Consider the following 7500-nt stretch of genomic DNA (forward strand, 5'->3'; position numbering starts at 1 on the left):
CCACAAAGGAAATCCCAGTTCCCCCCCAAAAAAGAACCCATAGCCCCAAAAAGAACTTCGAACTCAGGAGAACCCCCAAGGAATTCCCTGCCACCAAAACGAACCCTCGGGCACAAGAGAACCTCTAACCTCTTGAAGAAATCTGACCCCAAGAACATTCAAAAGAATCCCGACCCTAAGGTTCCCTGTCTTCTAAAGGAACCCCTGGACTCCTAGAACCTATGGCCCTAGGAGAACCCCCGGCCCCAGAATCCCCGGCTTCGGGGGAAACCCCGGGCTCCAGGAAAATACCCCCGGACCCCAAGAAAACACCCGGACACCAGGAGAACCCCCGGCTCCAGGAGAACTCCCCGGCCCCAGAAAACCCCACCCCCCGTGTTCGAAGATCACCCGGCTCCCGGGGAACCCCTGGCCTTCAAGAAAACCCCGGCTCCAGGAACCCAAAGGGAACCACGACCCCCAAAAGAACCACAGGCCAATGGAGAACCTCCGGGGTCAAAGAGAACCTCCGGGGAACCAAGAGAACCTCTCGGGTCAAAGCAAACCTCCCGGTATCCAAGGAATCCCCCCCCGGGGTCCAAGAGAACCAATCGGAGTCCAAGAGAAGCTCGTGGGGGTCCAAGATAATCTTCCGGGGTCCAAGATAATCTTCCGGGGTCCAAGATAATCTTCCGGGGTCCAAGATAACCTTCCGGAGTCCAAGAGAACCACCTGGGGTCCAAGAGAACCTTCTGGGACCAAGAGAACCTTCCGGGGACCAATAGGACCACCCGGGGACCAAGAGAACCCAGGGAACCAAGAGAACCAGGAAAACTTCCAGGGGTCCAAGAGAACCACCTGGGGTCCAAGAGAACCACCCGGGGTCCAAGAGAACCTTCCAGGGTCCAAGAGAACTTTCCTGGGTCCAAGAAAGCCACCGAAGTCCAATAGAAGTTCCCGGGATCTAAAAGAACCACCTGGGTTCAGATATAATCTTCCGGGGACCAAGGGTACCTCCCGGGGTCCAAGAGAACCTCCCGGGGTCCAAGAGAACCTCCTTGGCCCCCAAGAGAACCTCCCTGGTTCCAGCAGGACCCCCCTGGTCTTAGGAGAACCTCCCTAGGACAAAAATCCATTCCTACAGAAACCGAATGTTCTGCTGTTCTGGCCTTGTTCTGAATATAGTGTATTTTATTTTGCTAAAATAAATATCTATATCTTTTACGAACATGAAAATTTTTGTTTATAATGTTTTAACGTGTACACAAGAATACTAGATATAGGTTATATATAATTTTTTCTCGATATTTTGTGTAGTATATTATAAGTGGAAAAATAAAACATTTGCTCACCCACTCCAGTTACGTTTGTGTAATCTTAGATCCATACATAAGAATACACATTTTTGGTCTCCGTCTTATAGAATGGATGTTAATTCGATAGAATCTGTACAGAGGAGAATGACCAAAATGATACATGGGCTAGGAAATTTACCTTACGAAGAGAGGCTCTGGCATCTTGACTTACACTCTCTGGAAAGACGCAGAGTGCGGGGTGATCTAATAGAGGTGTTCAAGTGGATCAAGGGTTTTAACTAGGGGGATCTATACAAGGTCATCATTAAAAGACAACAAGGCAGGACTCGCAGTAATGGATCTAGATTTGACAAACTTAGATTTAAGAAGGAAATAGGCAAGAAATGGATAACTATGGATAGGGATGACAGGTGGACATGGAACTACCTAGTGTAGGCCTTATGGTCTCTTGCAGTCTCCTTATTTCTGATGTTCTTATATACACATACACACGAGCACGCACACACACTGGAGTTGGAGAGAGGTCATCTATAGGAAGATTATCTGATAAAATTATCTTATTTTTAATCATTTGTTTTCGCATACATGTGTTTGAAAGTGACTGTGGATCTATTTCATGGGTGTAGAATTTGATTTATTTTATTTCATTTTATTTGTCTATTATTGTAACATTAAGAATTGAATGTCGTATTTAACAAATCATATTTGAATTTGTCATAACGACATTTGATAACCGGTTCCAGACAACGTTAGGAAGTAAAACAAGGAGAATGTTGAATTAATTTAGCAAGGATTTTATGCGTATTTACTAAATGGCACAAGATTGGCAACAGTTGACAAACTGCATGGAATAATGAATTATGTGAATAAAACGAATGGTTTGTGACTCTTAAATCAAACCCAATAATTTATTTATCTTGATTTACTATTTTCTATTTGTTTATTTTATTCATCTTTATTATTCACATACACGTACATTAAAAGACCCAGACCCTAGGGTACTGGTTGGAAAACTCCCAGACCCTCTTATGCCTTTACTTTCTTTTTTAGGAATGTCCCCTTTTGGGGCTACAGGTAGTAGGACTCCTAATCCCATCCCACGTCCCATTTTTGTCGCCTTTTACGACTCAAGTGGAAATACTTGGAAAAAAAGGAGAATGAGTATGAGAAGAAGTTGAGAGAGGAGTGGGAGAGAGTAAAGGATAGAGTAGAACTAGGAGTGGAGGAGGAATAGGGGTGGTTCAAGAAGGGAGTCATAAAGTGTGCAAAGATGGTGAGTGGAACAAGGAGGGTGGGAGGAAATAGAAAGAAGGATAGTGAGTGGTGGGATGAGGAAGCAAAGGAGGCTGTAGAAGAGAAGAAGCAGGCATTCATAGATTGGCTACAAATTAGGACGAGGGAATCGTATGAGAGGTACAAAGTATAGAGAGAGGAAGTTAAGCATAAGATAAAGGAAGCAAAGAGGAGAGCAGATGTGAAATGGGGAAAGAGTATGACAGAAATTTTTGAAATCAATAAAAAGATGTTTTGGAAGGAAGTTAAAAGAGGAAGAGAAGGCAAATCAAGTTGAGGAGAAAAGGTAAATGGTGCAGATGGAGGGATGATAATGGAAGAGAAGGCAGTGAGAGGAAGGTGGGCAGAGTATTTTAAGGAGTTTCTAAATGTGAAGGAGGATAGGGAGGGAAAGGTAGTTGCAGTGGGAAGCGTTAAGAAAATGAGAGTGATGAGTGAGAAAAATGGAGGAGAAATAGGGAAAGATGGAGTGAAAGCAGCTGTTAAGATGATGAGAGCAGGTAGTAGGACTCCTAATCCCATCCCACGTCCCATTTTTGTCGCCTTTTACGACTCAAGTGGAAATACTTGGAAAAAAAGGAGAATGAGTATGAGAAGAAGTTGAGAGAGGAGTGGGAGAGAGTAAAGGATAGAGTAGAACTAGGAGTGGAGGAGGAATAGGGGTGGTTCAAGAAGGGAGTCATAAGGTGTGCAAAGATGGTGTGTGGAACAAGGAGGGTGGGAGGAAATAGAAAGAAGGATAGTGAGTGGTGGGATGAGGAAGCAAAGGAAGCTGTAGAAGAGAAGAAGCAGGCATTCATAGATTGGCTACAAATTAGGACGAGGGAATCGTATGAGAGGTACAAAGTATAGAGAGAGGAAGTTAAGCATAAGATAAAGGAAGTAAAGAGGAGAGCAGATGTGAAATGGGGAAAGAGTATGACAGAAATTTTTGAAATCAATAAAAAGATGTTTTGGAAGGAAGTTAAAAGAGGAAGAGGAGGCGAATCAAGTTGAGAAGAAAATGTAAATGGTGCAGATGGGGGGATGACAATGGAAGAGAAGGCAGTGAGAGGAAGGTGGGCAGAGTATTTTAAGGAGTTTCTAAATGTGAAGGAGGATAGGGAGGGAAAGGTAGTTGCAGTGGGAAGCGTTAAGAAAATGAGAGTGATGAGTGAGGAAAATGGAGGAGAAATAGGGAAAGATGGAGTGAAAGCAGCTGTTAAGATGATGAGAGCAGGTAAGGCACCTGGTCTGGATGGATGCCATGCAGAGTGTCTGAAGAAAGGAGGTACAGTGATGGTGGACTGGCTGGTGAGGTTATTTAATGTTTGTTTAAGAGAGGGTAGAGTGCCGGAGGACTGGAGGAGTGCCTGTATAGTTCCGCTTTACAAAGGAAAGGGGGACAAGTGTGAGTGTAGTAGTTTCAGAGGGATCAGCTTGTTGAGTGTAGTTGGGAAGGCTTATGGGAGGGTCTTGATTGAGAGGATTAGGAGAGGAACAGAGGGAGTAATTGGTGAGGAACAGTATGGGTTTAGGACAGGTAGGGGTTGTGTAGATCAGATCTTTGTGGTAAGACAGATATGTGAGAAAGCTATAGGAAAAGGTAAGGATAATTTTGTTTTTTATGGATCTGGAAAAGGCTTACGAGAGGGTAGACAGGAAGGCACTGTGGGAGGTACTGCAGATATATGGGATAGGAGGAAAGCTGTTAAGAGCAGTCAAGAGTTTTTATGAGAGTAGTAGAGCTTGTGTTAGGATTAGAAATGGAGAGAGTGAATGGTTTGAGGTAATGGTGGGACTTCGTCAGGGGTGTGTTATGTCGTCCTGGCTGTTCAATCTTTACATGGATGGAGTGGTGCGAGAGGTAAATGCAAGGGTAGTGGGTCGGGGGTTGAAGATGATTAAAGAAAATGGAGAAAAGTGGGAGGTGAGCCAGTTGTTGTTTGCTGACGACACTGCGTTTGTAGCAGGATCAGAGGAGGAATTGAGGAAGTTAGTGACAGAGTTTGAGAAGGTGTGTGAAAGAAGGAAGCTGAAGATAAATGTGGGCAAAAGTAAGGTGATGAGATGTACAAGGGGAGAGAGTGACAGTAGGATGGAGGTGAGCATTAAGGGTGAGAAACTGGAGGAAGTGGATAGTTTCAGATACTTGGGTGCGAATGTGACAGGAAAGGGAGGAGTGGGGGTGGAGGTAGAATGTAGATTGAGAGAAGCGAGTAAATGCCTTGGTGGATTAAAAAGTGTAATGAGAAATAGACATCTGGAAATGGATGCTAAGAGGAAGTTATATGAAGGAGTGATTGTGCCAACAGCAATGTACTGGGCAGAAACATGGAACATGAGAGAGGAAGAGAGAAGGAGTTTGAATGTGTTTGAGATGAAATGTCTGAGAAGTATGATAGGGGTTACTAGGCTAGATAGAGTGAGAAATGAGGAGGTGAGGAGGAGAACAGGGGTGGAAAGGGAGTTGGGAGATAGGGTTGATGAAAGAGTATTAGGATGGTTTGGACACAAGGAAAGAATGAGTGAAGAAGGATTAGTAAAAGAAGTGTGGAAGGCAGAGGTGGAAGGAGTGAATATGAGGGGGCGTCCTAGGATGAGATGGATGGATGTGGTGAAAGGGGCTTTACAAAAGAGAGGAATATCTGTGGAGGAAGGACGGGAGAGGACAGAAGATAGGGGTAAACGGAGAAGGATTGTGTATAGATGAGGCTGTGATGCAGGAGGAAAGCTTCTAGGAGCTGTCAAGAGTTTTCATGAGAGTAGTAGATCTTGTGTCAGGATTGGAAATGGAGAGAGTGAGTGGTTCGAGTTAAAGGTGGGATTTCGTCAAGGATGCGTTATGTCGCCCTGGCTGTTCAACTTATACATGGATGGGGTGGAGCGAGAGGTAAATGCAAGGGTAGTGGGTCAGGCATTGGAGATGGTTAAAGAAAATGAAGAAAAGTGGGAGGTGAGCCAGCTGTTGTTTGCTGACGACACTGCGCTTGTGGCAGGATCGGAGGAGGGATTGAGGAAGTTGGTGGCAGAGTTTGGGAGAGTATGTGATAGAAGAAAGCTAATGATAAATGTGGGTAAAAGTAAGGTGATGAGATGTACAAGGGGTGAAAGTGGCAGTAGACTGGAAGTGAGCATTAAGGGAGAGCGACTGGAGGAAGTGGATAGTTTTAGATACTTGGGTGGAAATGTGGCAGGAAAAAGTGGAGTGAAGGTGGAGGTAGAATGTAGATTGAGAGAAGCGAGTAAATGCTTTGGTGGATTAAAGAGTGTAATGAGGAATAGACATTTGGGAATGGATGCGAAGAGGAGACTGTATGATTGTGCCAACAGCACTGTATGGGGCAGAAGCATGGAACATAAGAGAAGAAGAGAGGAGTTTGAATGTGTTTGAGATGAGGTGTCTGAGAAATATGATGGGGGTTACTAGGTTAGATAGAGTGAGAAATGAGGAGGTGAGGAGGAGAACAGGGGTGGAAAGGGAGCTGGGAGATAGAGTTGATGAAAGAATATTAGGATGGTTTGGACACATGGAAAGAATGAGTGAAGAAAGACTAGTAAAAGAGGTATGGAAGGCAGATGTGGAGGGAGTGAACAAGAGGGGACGTCCTAGGATGAGGTGGATGGATGGGGTGAAGGGGGCTTTGGGGAAGAGGGGAATGTCTGTTGAGGAAGGACGGGAGAGGACAGAAGACAGGGGTGAATGGAAAATGGTTGTATATGGATGTTGTTGTGATTGCATGACGTGGAATGGGCGGGGGGATGGGGGGTGAGGTAGTATGTGTGAGCAAAATTTGACGCAGCCCGAAGGGATTTCTCCCCGTCCTCTCCTTTTATGCAATGGGGGGACGGAGAGGGGGGGTCACCGATTTAATGAAGCGGCCTTGCTGTGGATGTGCTGTGTCTTGCGACACTGCTTCTGACCCAGGGCAGTGGACAAGGTGCAGGGATGACCCGTCATCCAGAAGGTGCTAAGATGGGAGGGAGGGTGGAGGGGTGTGGAGTGTATTCAGGGATGGAATGGGGGGGAATGATTGTATGCCTTTTCCCTTTTGCTACCTCCCTTGTAAGGGGGAAAACGCCTTGGTATATGTATGTATGTATGTATGTATATATATACGTAAATGTCCACACGAATAGAATCACTGGTTATTAACGAAAAAAAATATGAGTGCAATTATCTGAAGACTACTGGTGAGAGCTACCTGCAATATATTCCACTATATGGGGCAAAGGTGAGGGTTTGGCCGCAGCAAAGTACCTTAGCGTATATATTCCTCCTATTTAAATATGCTTGACAAAACTATACACTGAAAAAAGAAGAAAAAAAAAACTACCCAGATTGAACGTATTTCGTAGAATATATATATATATATATATATATATATATATATATATATTTATTTATTTATATATATATATATATATATATATATATATATATATATATATATATATGTGTGTGTGTGTGTGTGTGTGTGTGTGTATCTGTACAGGTTCTATCGAATTAGGGAGGTTCTCTTGGGGGCAGGGAGGTTCTCTTAGACCCTGCGAGGTTCTCTTGGACCCCGAGAGGTACTCTTGATCCCCGGAAGATTATCTCTGAACCCAGGTGGTTCTCTTAGATCCCGGGAAATTCTCTTGGATTTAGGTTGGTTCTCTTGGACCCCGGAAGGTTCTCCTGGACCCCGGGTGGTTCTCTTGGACCCCGGGTGGTTCTCTTGTACCCCGGGTGGTTCTCTGGGACCCCAGGTGTCTCTATTAGACCCAGGGTGGTTCTCTTGGACCCCGGAAAGTTTTCCTGGTTCTCTTGGCTCCCTGAAATTCTCTTTGTCCCTGGAAGGTTCTCTTGGTCCCCGGAAGGTTTTCTTGGACTCCGGGAGGTACTCTTGGTCCCCGAAAGATTATCTCTGAACCAGGTGGTTCTCTTAGA

The sequence above is a fragment of the Oratosquilla oratoria genome, chromosome 15 (assembly GCF_046742065.1).
Source record: "Oratosquilla oratoria isolate Oo_2021 chromosome 15, ASM4674206v1, whole genome shotgun sequence".
Taxonomy (NCBI): domain Eukaryota; kingdom Metazoa; phylum Arthropoda; class Malacostraca; order Stomatopoda; family Squillidae; genus Oratosquilla; species Oratosquilla oratoria.